The sequence below is a fragment of the Moschus berezovskii genome, chromosome 9, assembly GCF_049115385.1.
Source record: "Moschus berezovskii isolate FMDL1 chromosome 9, NW_MosBer_1.0, whole genome shotgun sequence".
Lineage (NCBI taxonomy): Eukaryota > Metazoa > Chordata > Mammalia > Artiodactyla > Moschidae > Moschus > Moschus berezovskii.
The window spans coordinates 60,500,460-60,513,903 of NC_142468.1; positions in this window are offsets into that span (position 1 = coordinate 60,500,460).

A 13,444-nucleotide genomic window follows, 5' to 3' on the forward strand; every position below is an offset into this window, starting at 1 on the left:
GGAGCACCTCTGCTTGTGGCAGCCTCAGTTCAAATCCAAATCCACACATTTGGTGTACTGTTTCAGGGAGTCTATGTTATGACTGCCAGGGTGCTAATTCCTGCTCTGGTTCTACCTAGCCCGGTGATCTTGGGCTCATTACTTGATTTCACTATGCCTACATTTCTTTACCCTCACAAAGAGGCTATGTATCACCTATCCTGCAGAGTTGTGAAGATTCACTGAGATGATGAATGTACGGGGCTGAGCCCCATACCTGGCACAGGGTAAGCTCTCAGTAAATTGCGGCTCTGAATTGATTAATGATGGAAATGAATTTATATTTGTGCCACTAGTCTCTCTCCCAACAGTAAACCTCACTAATTGATTAAGCCTTTCTTTTTAAAAATGGCCTCACAACCTTCATATAACACCATCCTCTCCTAGATAGTCAGTAACAATCAATCATCTGGAGTTGGCAGGCAAACTGAAACCCATTAGTCCTTCCTGACTCAGGAAGCTCTTAACAGGCTGTCAGGCAGGGTTATTAACATTGAACTTGGTATCCAAGAGTAAATTGGTAGTTAATTTTGCCTCTGGAAAAGTGGCAGTTCCAGCAGGATGCATCCATAGGCAAACTCACTAGTGTGGGAGCCATGGGAAAACCTGCTCTTGACAGATGATAGACGGGAAGGCCCTGCCCCCTCCCATTAGGCTTGGCTCCCAGGAGGTTGCTACTGCTGCTGCTGCTAAGTCACTTCAGTCGTGTCCGACTCTGTGTGACCCCATAGACGGAAGCCCACCAGGCTCCCCCGTCCCTGGGATTCTCCAGGCAAGAACACTGGAGTGGGTTGCCATTTCCTTCTCCAATGTGTGAAAGTGGAAAGTGAAAAGTGAAAGTGAAGTCGCTCAGTCGTGTCCGACCCTTAGCGACCCCACGGACTGCAGCCTACCAGGCTCCTCCATCCATGGGATTTCTAGGCTGATAGAAATCAGGGCCTCTGGAAGGCAGGATGTGAGCAGTGCTCAGATTTACCCTCTGATATATTCTTTTCCATGAAACAGCTCTGATGGAAACTAGGAACTCACCAGGAAAACCTCATCCCTCCTGATTGGCTCCCTTTGAATTTATAGTAACTATTCCAAATACATCCTAACAACTTCTGAATTCCAATCAAATCAATGGAGGAGTATAATTTTTTAATAATTTACTTTTAAATGTTAGAGAATCTAGAAGATTATAACTGGTGTGTGTGTGTTTGTGTGTGTGTGTACACTATTTTAGAAGTGACAATGAGGTTATTGAGAAGCCTTTCCAAGAGCTGAGGAGCCTGCTGGCTTGGATGGGGAGCAGTGACACTTTCAGGAAAAAAAAAATGTTAGAAGCTAGAAATATGAAATATAGAAATAAAAACAGAAAGTAACACTTGTGTTTATTTCCATAAATCTGGCCCTACCAAAAATAGCAAATTAGGAGATGCCAGGTTTCTAATATCCCTGGGTCCCCTTTCTTGCTCATTTTTCTTCTTTCTTTAAAGGATCCAGTGCCCCAACTTTCTCCGTTAGTTTCATCATCAAAATCTTTCTTCAGGAAATTAGTTGTAGAAAAACAAGTTCATATGTATCAATGACTAGTGGCTTAATATTTCCTCTTATAGGCAATGCATAGTCTTTATGACTTAAAAAGAGATTAGCTGAATTGTGTTCCCCCCAAATTCATGTTGAAGTCCTGACCCCCAATAACTCAGAATATGACTGTATTTGGAGATAGGGCCTCTAAAGAAGTAATTAAAGTTATATGACACCATCAGGGTGGATCTTAATCAATATGACAGGTGTCCTCATAAGAAGAGGAGGTTAGGACCCAGACAGGTTCTGAGGGAAGATACAAGGAGAAAACAGCTGTCTGCAAGGCAAGGAGAGAAGTCTCAGAAGAAACCAATTCTGTTGACACTTTGATCTTTGACGTCCAGCCTCCAGAACTGTGAGGAAATAAATTTCTGTTGTGTAAGCCATCCAGTGTATGGTATATTGTTATGGCAGCCCAAGCAGACCAATACAAGTATTATTGGAGTATAGTTGATTTATAATGTCATTCACAATGTTTCAGCTGTACAGGAAAGTCAATCGGTTATACATATACATATATCCACTCTTTTTTAGATTCTTTTCCCATAATAGGCCATTACAGAACACTGAATAGAGTTCCCTGTGCTATACAATACATCCTCATTGGTTATCTATTTTATATATGCTTGCTCTTTTGCTCAGTAGTGTCCAACTCTTGCAACCCCATGGACTGTAGCCCACCAGGGTCCTCAGTCTATGGAATTCTCCAGGCAAGAATTCTGGAGTGGGTTGCCATTTCCTACTCCAAGGGATCTTCCTGACCCAGGGATTGAACCTGGGTCTCCTGCACTGCAGGCAGATTCTTTACCACTTCGCCACCCGGGAAACTCTCCATTTTATACATAGTAGTAGAAGGCACTGGCAAGCCACTCCAGTACTCTTGCCTAGAAAATCCCATGGACGGAGAAGCCTGGTAGGCTGCAGTCCATGGGGTCACTACGAGTCAGACATGACTGAGCGACTTCACTTTCACTTTTCACTTTCACACATTGGAGAAGGAAATGGCAACCCACTCAAGTGTTCTTGCCTGGAGAATCCCAGGGACGGGGGAGCCTGGTGGGCTGCCATCTATGGGGTCACACAGAGTCAGACACGACTGAAGTGACTTAGCAGCAGCAGTAGATGTATATGTCAATCCCAATTTTCCAATTTACCCCTTCTCCCTCTTGTTCCCCTGGTAGCTGAAAGTTTGTTTTTCTGCATCTGTGACTCTATTTCTGTTGTGTAAATAAGTTCATTTGTACCATTTTTTTAGATTCCACATATAAGTGGTAACATGATATTTGTATTTCTCTAAATTACTTCATTCAATATTACAGTCTCTAGGTCCATCCATGCTGCTGCAAAAGGCATTATTTCATTCTTTTTTTATGGCCAATATTCCAGTGTATGTATGTAAACACAGATGCTTTATCCATTCCTCTACTGAAGGGAATTTGGGTATGAGGATTAAATGAGACAATATACATTATTGGCTAGCACAATATCTACCTGGTACCTGGCACTCAGCACTTCATCAGTACAATTATTACTATTATTGAAGTAGAATTTTAACTAAATATAGATGAACAAAATGGGTACTTCTGTATATCACTTGTCTTTATACCACAGATACTCAAAAAGTATCTGTTACTGGATCACACTGCAATGGTGGCTTCTCACTCCTCAGTTCAGTTCAGTCGTTCAGTCGTGTCCGACTCTTTGCGACCCCATGAATCACAGCACGCCAGGCCTCCCTGTCCATCACCAACTCCCGGAGTTCACTCAAACTCATGTCCATCGAGTCGGTGATGCCATCCAGCCATCTCATTCTCTGTCGTCCCCGTCTCCTCCCACCCCCAATCCTTCCCAGCATCAGACTCTTTTCCAGTGAGTCAACTCGACGCATGAGGTGGCCAAAGTATTGGAGTTTCAGCTTTAGCATCAGTCCTTCCAATGAACACCCAGGATTGATCTCCTTTAGAATGGACTGGTTGGATCTCCTTGCAGTCCAAGGGACTCTCAAGAGTCTTCTCCAGCACCACAGTTCAAAAGCATTAATTCTTCAGCAATCAGCTTTCTTCACAGTCCAACTCTCACATCCATACATGACCACGGGAAAAACCATAGCCTTGACTAGACGGACCTTTGTTGGCAAACTCCTAAGGGGCCCTTAATTCCCATACAGTTGGCATCAGAAGCTACAGGTGTGGTCTTGATCTCCAAAATTTAGACAAGAATTATGGGAAAATATAAGGAAAATCCATCCCGCAATGAAACAGACAGATAAGAGTCTGTACCAACAAATTAAATAAAATTTAAACTTCAATAACTGAGTGATTATGTGAAAACCACTAGCATAAATTAAACAATTTATACTAATATGGAAGTAGCTTTTTCCTAATTTTCTGAGAAAGCCTCTTAAGTGAAGGGTCTTAGGTAAATGTCTTGACTTGGAGGACAGTTATTTAATAACTATGGTTTCAGGTCAGGCACATTAAATTTCAAGTAAACATTCTGCCTTTTAACATTTAAGTTATTTTTAATATAAATGATTCCTCTAGCAATCAAAACTCCCTACACAGGGAAGGAAGACAACATTAAAATTGGTACCATTCTCTGGCCCCACAGTTTTCAAAAAAAAAGGTAATGAAACAGATCACTTAAGACTATTTTTCCACAAAGCAATCTACACTGTCAACATGATGTGTCCTGATGCCTGGCATCCCTGCAGGAAGCAGGAATAGAGCCGTGTTGGACCTCTGGGTCCCGAGATTTTAGATGTAAGTATATCAGCATCTACTGCATATTTTGAGGTTTTTTCCTATGCTGAAATAAAGCTGACGTTGAAACACCGGGTACATAATGCCAAAATATAAAACCAGAGGCATCCTTCTGAGTCTTGTTCCCACTGTGCACAGTCTATGTTGGCCATTCCTTCTCAACAGCAGAGATCTGTCCTTTTCTGTCTCTCTACCCCAGTTCTGGCACAAAACGTCTCCTTTCATTAATCTTGAGTCCGTAATGCTACCCATCCCACAGTTCTGCGTTCTGTTTTGCCCTCCTCGTTCCTCTTGCAAGGCTCACTCATCTGTTCTCTGGTACTGAGGGCCCACTACACCTCCCCTCCTCAATGAGTTATCTATCTCTCATCTATTTCCCTGTGTAATACAGCTGATCACATTGTGCAAAGACACAGGAAATACTGAGTAGAGAGGCTGAAAGGAGGGGAGAACCAGGTCCCATTCTTAATATCAGGCCTCTGGAGCCTGGCTATTGAGTGTATCATTAGCCTAATAATTTAGCATCTCCCCAAATCTAAAATTCACCCGAAATGGGGCTTTCCTGGCAGTCCATCGGTTCAGAATACGCCTGCCAATGCAGGGGACACAGGTTCAATCCCTGGTTCAGGAAGATCCCACATACTGCAAGCCAATGAAGCCTGAACACCGCAACCCAAAGCCCATGCTCCTCAAAAAGAGAAACCACCTCAATGAGAAGCCTGTGTACCATAACTAGAGAGTAGCCCCCACTCACACCAACGAGAGAAAGTCAGAGCTCAGCAATCAAGACCCAGAGCAGCCAAAATAATAATAGTAACAAAATTCACCCAAAATGAATATACATTAAAATCCTGGAAGAAGTAACCTAACAAAAGAAAAAATAGAGAAAGATTTTATATTCTAGACTTCTATTTTCTTCTCAAGAAGAGGCTAAGCAAGTAACCTTTGAATTCAAGTGAAATTCTCAGTTGTAAATAATTCTTTACATGAGCTGCACAGAAAACCATTTCTCAACATCTCCATTGGAACAGAAATTACCACAATGACATGTTCCCTAAACTCCTGTTAGCCCAACATCTCCCCCTTGTCTAGCAGAAGAGTGAAGAAAAATTAACTTGTAGTTTTTATAAATGCTATAACTGAAATCTTACTGCATATATATTTTCGTTCAATTGCTGAACTCAGTAAAGGTGTATTTGTTTTCTGCTTTTCTTAAGTAATGATGAATCAATAGGTCCACTTAGCTCATCCTCTCTACGTTTAAATCTTATAGTGAAACATGAGGGTGGAAGACAGGACCATGCTTGATTTTCTCTGTGTTACATCCTTTGGTCTCTAAGAAGCTTCCCTGATCATTTGAGTGACCTCACTCCCTAGACTACCTTAGCTATGCATGGGTAAATTTGGTTTGCAAGTGCACAGTGATTCAGTGATTCCCTACATCACTGATTTTGTGTGTTATTCTGTACCGACTGGCTCTCCTTTCATCACATTGTAATTTATCAGTCAATTTGATCAACCATTGAGTGTATTTTTATTTTTTAAATTCTTTTAGGTTATACCTTATGAAAGGAGACAAAAGCTGATAGTGATGTAATCCTCTGAATTTTTTTAGTGATTCACAGAGGAATTTGGATTGATATAACTGGATATGACAGCTGCCATGAATGTCCTGCACTGTCTCTTGCAGGACCTGATAAAATCTTCATATGCTCTCACAGCAGATCTATTATATTATACAGGCAAAAGAACCCACTAGAGAATGTAATTATGACTAGCTCAATCACAGAATTCCCTTAGAATAGTAACTAAAGGAATAACACGAAATTAAAAGCAATGAATATAATGTAATGCTCCTGATAAGCAATTAGTAGATACTCATTAACAGACTATGAGACAAGGGAGACGCCAAAATGTGACTCTGGTTTGCACCTTCAAAGACGTGCTGCTGCTGCTACTGCTAAGTCACTTCAGTCATGTCCGACTCTGTGTGACCCCATAGAGGGAAGCCCACCAGGCTCCCCCGTCCCTGGGATTCACAGATGTGCAGTCACTGACAAACCACAGACACTTATGATGCCCGGCTTAATCAGTTTCCGCAGCAGGTGATGGAGACTTAAACTAGGGAAGTATCATTGAAGAGGAATAGTTCTTCTTTTCTTTAGCCATGGAACAGATTTTTTTCATGAAATTCTCCAAACTAAGCAAATACTCATCTGTGTTTGGTAGAAAACCGCCTTGTCAGCATTAACCAGAATGCACATAATTCCAAATGAGATGTTCATTGTTTGGTTTAATAATGTATTGGGTCTATCTTTGCCCTTACTAGCAGGGGAAGAATTTTTTTTTTTTTTCCTATTTATGCCTAAAGGGAATGGCTGCCTCCCTGTCAGTCTCTAGAGACAGGAAAGAACAGCGCACTGCCAAGCATCTTTGAATACGAATGGAGGTGGTTCCTGCAATAAGTGTGGGGAAGGACTTCTCCTTTCTCTAGAGCCAGAGGTTGACCTGATCATCTAAGGTATGGTGATAGATTTTAATTTTTAAGCTTGAGTTAACCTATTACTACTCAGAGGCCTATCCAGTCATGGGCCTAACTGTAGCCACTTTTGTGGGCATATCTTAACTATTCTCAGAGGTCGTTTGACCTACACAGGCAAAGCCTCACTATTTCTTCTTTGTCACTTGCTAGTCTTATCCTGAATCTGAAAAAAGAATGAAGTTTCTTATTTGTCTTTGTATCCCTAGCATCTAGCATAGTTCTTGGCCCGCATTTTATTGGATTGAATTTTCGTAAAATTCAATGGAATTATTAGTATAAGAGTCTTATCTATATTGAATACAAGGAGCTAGTCCTTTAAGTGACTTTTTTCTGACTTGAGCTGAATTAATGGACAGTCTAGATCAACTGGCCTGCTTTCATTTTTGTAAAACTAAATTCATTGTTCATGTCATTGAAAACCACATATTTTTAAAAACCAGATATACAGTCATAAAAATCAAAAAGCAATTAATTAATGAAAGATACAGTTAGTGCATCTCGATCTGAAGATGTAAAGAAAGTTATGTTTAGAAACCCGGTACATGAAATATATACTGTATTAGAGAATTTCCCCTACATTTTCTCATTTAATTTCTTAATACAATTCCTTAAGTTAGGTTTCCCAATATGTTAATAAGGAAACTGAGGTTCAAAAAGATTGTTAATTTTATCCAACAAATATTTATGAAGCACACATTATATCCCAAGCATTGTTCTCATGCTGAGGATATATAGTAATGAGAAAAATGGTGTCCTCATGGAATTTATGCCCACTTTCTTTTGGCTAGTAAGTGGGTCTAAATCTGTATCCATCTGATCCCAATATTCATGGTTTTTTTTTCACCACACATGGCAGTTGGAATGGAGATACTCAAATAGAAAAGACTACAATATTTGAATAACTTGAATAAATGCTATGTGACCCTGCCTTGGCCCTACAATAAAAGGGAAAGGGAACCCCAAAAGTAAGAGTACTTCAATTCTTGGTTCTAAGTTATTTATTCTTTTAAGCAATTAACCTATATTATTTTTTACTTAAATTCCACTTTCCCTGTCTAGACTCTGGATATAATCAGATTTTTGTTAGCTAGCAAGGAATTATTCTGAGTCTTTCAGAGGATGCTAAGACTCATGGACATGTTTCTGCCCTTTCAGAAAAATCCCTCTCCTTCTTTCATTCATATGTTTTTGTGTCCTATACACTAAAATAATGACTCTGGGTTGATCCCCTTCACTACAAATTTTATGTTCAAAACCCCAAACTCCAACTTCTCTGCTTACTATGTTCCCCACTTAATGTTCTTCCCCATCCAAGCTGTTTCTTCTGAAATCCAGCCCATGAAGGCTTCCTAACCTCACCCACACATGCTCCCTCCTTTGACCCCCATGACACTATGGAATCCTTTCACAGCACTCATAGCCTCATACTGTGATCTTGAGCGATTCTGTCTTATTCTCTAGTAAACATTCACTCGGAAAGGATACGGAGGTCTTTCTTTTGTCTCTCATAATCAGCAAGTGAGCAATAAATATTTTAATTGATTGTGTTATTTTAAAAAATTAAGCCCATAATTATCTCTACTCAGATTTTTTTTTAACTGTCATTTTAGAGAATCAGCTATTTTCAAAACCACAAAGAAACATGCCACTCAAATAAAAGCCTGTATTACAGTTACTGAATCTGTAAGAATGTAAAAGAGGACTTTCATTCAACCCATAGATAATTATTTGTCATCTACACTGCACAAATAATTATTCCAGGATAATTGGAGGTCTCAGTGAAGAACCAAACATACATCCAAATTTGTGAAGTGTTATAAAATAATTTAACAGCCAATCAATTAAGAGGTGATTTCAAGCAATTCAAAGAGATTGGAATCATGGATTTGGAGCAAGAAAAATGATCTTGCTCATTCAGGCTCTCCTCAGAAGCAGATCAGTAAACTGGAAAATCCGGGGCTCAAAAACCAGCAGTAAGGAGAACTATCCCAGAATCTACATAAAAGTATTCTAACACAGTATTCATTGGCAGCATCAAAGAAGAGAAATATAGAGCAATAAATATTAACCACTTCATAAAAACTGGCATCTCAATGTGACTACCCTATAAATGTTACTGAAGCTAAGAAAACGTTGCATAGTAGAATGCTATTAGAAATTAAACCAACAAAATATTATCTTACCAGTTTGATTGGCTACTCCTGTATATGAACTGAACTATACCCCAAATCCATCTGCATGAAGTTGGGCACACCAAGATGCTTAACCGTTAAGTATCTCTGTGTCTATAAAGTCACTTATCAGGGTTATGCTCAATCATGTCCGACTCTTTGTGACCCCGTGGACTAGCCCGCCAGGCGCTTCTGTTCATAAGATTTCCCAGGCAAGAATATTGGAGTGGGTTGCCATTTCCTTCTCCAGGGGATCATCCTAACCTGGAGATCAAACCCAGGTCTCTCGCATCTCCTGCATTGGCAGGCAGACAATACAGACAGTGTTGGTAAAAAATAGGTACCATACCCTATGTATTATTCTGTTTTATTCTCTGCTTAAATATTAAATCAATATGGTTGTTATATTAAACTTTTATTTTATTTTAAGGCATAAATATTTTCTTCTCGACATTTAAGTAAAACTTCATATCAAAGAACAGAAATTAATAATGTCTAGTAGTACTACAGCCATATTTTAGCAACTTTCTTCTACCAAATGAGTCTGAACTCTATTTTATCTTATTTAGATGTCATCATGTAACAAGTGGTTCTTACTTTTCACTTATTGCAAAAACTTGTACAGGATGCTTTAAGTGTCCCCCAGAGCCTATTCTCATTATCATTCTTATTCAGCCTGAGGAGAAAATGATCTGAAACATTTTTTCCTTGAAGACTATAGGGCATGTGCTCCTCCTCCTCCTCTCTCCCTTCACCCCTCCTCAATATACTACTTCTTCATTCCCCTCTCTTCTCTTTCCTTCTTCTTCCCAGAAATTTAATGTGGATACTAGAGCCAGAGTTTCATAGAGCTCCAAGGAACCATCTAGGCATTCTTAAGACTTGGGAATTTAGGACCCACACAGTGTAGGACATGCACAAGATCATATAGCTCATACAATCCTGAGAAATCTAATTTTGGAAGTGTAATCTGCTTTATTCTTCAAGGAGCAACCAAGTTGAAAGAATCAGTACATCTAGGTCTTTATATTTAAGTCCAAGATCTTTACAAATTGCCTTACATTGTTCTTTCCCTTAACCAACATTTAAAAATATATAAACAACAAACAACAATTCTGGCTTTTCTGCTAGCTTAACGTAGGGGAAAGAGAACTGAACCAGATGCAAAAAGTCCTGACTTAAAAAAAAAAAAAAGTCCTGACTTAACGTCCTGGTTCTGCTCCATAACTTTGGATAAGTCACCAGGGTTTTTTTAAATCCCAATTTTTGTAAAATTAAGATGCCTATCTGAATTACTTTGGGGAATTTTAATAATTTAGATAATGAATGTGCGTATCTTCTATTAAATCATTTAGTTCTGAGTGAACAGGCACTTTTATTATTCTGTAAGCTCCTGAAAGGTTTTTAAGGATTAAAAGCAAAAATTATATGGGGTAGAAATATAAACCAGTTAAATTCTATTTTTAAAATGTAAGATAAGAATGACATCAGAAAGATAACAGAATAGGAAGCTCCAGTTCTCATTCCCACACAGAGACTCTGACTCAACAACAATATATGGACTCAAATGCCTTCATGAAAACTCCAGAAACAAGTTAAGAAGTTGCAGTACTCTGGGTGAGTGTGAAGCCAAGAACAGCCTTGTTGAAATGGGTAAGGAAAGCCATTGCATCCTTTCTGCAGTCTCACTTCACTTCATCTGTCACAGCTTAGCTCAGTAGGGAGGAGACACCAAACTCATGGCTTCTCTCTTGGGAGGGAAAGAAAGGCATGGAATGTACATCTAACATTCTGAGTTCTCAAGGCTGCCCAAGGGACTTGCTCTGTCTTCCTGATATTTTGGATACCTGGGGCTCATGCAGAACAAGCGAGAACTCTGGGACTTGTTGCAGCACCAAACCTGCACTACCACAAACAGAGCAAGAGATTCTTGCTGTTCTTTAGTCACTAAGTCATGTCTGAGTCTTTTGAAACCCCATGGACTGTAGCCCACCAGATTTCTCTGTCCATGGGACTTCCCAACCAAGAATACTGGCGTTTCCTCCTCCAGGGGATCTTCCTGACCCAGGGATCCAACCTGCATCTCCTGCGCTGCAGGCAGATTCTGTACCACTCAGTCACCTGGGAAGCCTGAGCAAGTGATTACAAGCTCCTAAACAGTAAGCCAGCAAGCCTCTCTTATTGGGAAATTACCTGCATAAACCCACAGAACATGAATTCCCTGTAAATGTTTGAGAGGTTCCCAGAATCTCTGGTCAGTGTGATTGGAAAGTTCTTTCCTTGTACAAAACTGTTCCATGGAGATTAGGAGAGGTGGCTGTTTTTTCAAATATCCAACTCTCAGAGGGAAAAAAAATTACATGGCATACAAAAAAAAAACCAGGGAAATATGGTCCAATCAAAAGAACAAAATAAATCACCAGAAACTGACCCTAAAAAAACCCAGACATCTATGAATTACCTGACAAAGAATTCAAAGTTAGTTCACTGCGCATAGAACACAGATAAACAATTCAAGGAAATCAGGAAAATGATGTACGAACAAAACGATGCATAAACAAAGATAGAAACTAAAGAAGAACCGACTGAAGTTGAAATTAGGTAATAAAAAAGGAAGAATGGCCTAACTTCACAAAAAAAATGGAGTAAGTGACAATTTCATGAGATGAGGCTTCCCTTCATTCCCTACTTATGCACACAAAATGGTTATTTTGGTTTGGAAGCACATCTGGAGACATGAATTTAAGTGCAAATATTTTATTTAGGGGATGATCCTAAGAAACACTGTTAAGGAAATGAAGTAAGAAAACAAGAAGCTACCCACTAAAGGGTGAATTTTTAAGCCACTTTGGGCAGGTAGGGCTTCCTTGATAGTTCAGTTGGTAAAGAATCCGCCTGCAATGCAGGAGACCCCATTTCAATTCCTGGGTCGGGAAGATCCACTAGAGAAGGGATAGACTACCCACTCCAGTATTCTTGGGCTTCCCTTGTGGGTCAGCTGGTAAAGAATCCACCTGAAATGCGGGAGACCTGGGTTCGATCCCTGGGTTGGGACGATCCCCTGGAGAAAGGAAAGGCTACCCACTTCAGTATTATGGCCTGGAGAATTCCATGGACTGTATAGTCTATGAGGTGGCAAAGAGTCAGACACAACTGAGCAACTTTCACTTTCACTTGGGCAGGTAAACTGATCCAACTGGAGACCTCTTAGAGACAGTGTGAAGCAAGTCTCAAATGATCTCAACCAAGAAATGAAAGGAACCTAGATATTTATCCACCAACCCCTCACCCACCCAGCATCACTTGTTGGGGCTGCTTCCAGGGGCATTAATTCCCCAGCCTTCCCCTGTGTCTCAGCTGAGCATGCTCCCTTGGCTAGAAAAATCTCTCAAAAGCTCACAGGTTTCTGCACCAAGTGTCTCTTTCAAAGGCTACATTCATGACTTGTCTCTGCCTGTCTCTTCCATTCATCTCTCTTCACTGCTGTATTAGTCAGGTTAGGCTGTGCTGTGTGACAGTCACACACAACTCTCACATCTCTGGCTTAACACAGCAAAAGCTAAGTTTCCTTAGCTGTTCTTTAGGCAGTGAATCACCAATTCTGACGGCTGTTTTCTGTTTAGGCAGATTCAGTGATCCAGGCAGCTCTGATCCATGGTTCAATAACATCTCAACACATTTTCCGTAACTTTGTGTGGGAGCTTTTTATGAACTCAGTCTGAAAGTCACACATATCACTTTTGCTCATATTTCTTTGGCCAACAAAGTCTTGCCTAAAAACAAAAAGTTTCATAGTCTCCCCTATATCCAGGAAGGAAAAGGTATTGCTAAGCACTGGTAACATCTGCTCCCCCAGACAAGTTCCTTTACACTAGCTTCCATATAACTGTATTGGCTGATCTGGCCTCTAGTACACTTCATGACCTTTCTGTTTAGCACCTCCAATTAATACACTCAGTCTTTTGGTTTCCCAAATTCAAAATCCTAACAGAAGAATTCCTATATCCTATATTCTCCTGTATTGGTCCTCCAGCCTGGAAAATGCCATGGATGGAGGAGCCTGGTAGGCTACAGTCCATGGGGTCGCTAAGAGTCGGATATGACTGAGCGACTTCACTTTCACTTTTCACTTTCATGCATTGGAGAAGGAAATGGCAACCCACTCCAGTGTTCTTGCCTGGAGAATCCCAGGGAGGGCAGAGCCTGGTGGGCTGCCGCCTATGAGGTCGCACAGAGTCGGACACGACTGAAGTGACTTAGCAGCAGCAGCAGCATTACCAAAAATGGTAACAGCTAAACGTAAAGGAAATTGTGAATGACTTCTGACTTTGAGGCTTAAAGAGAGAAGAGCTTGGGGCAGT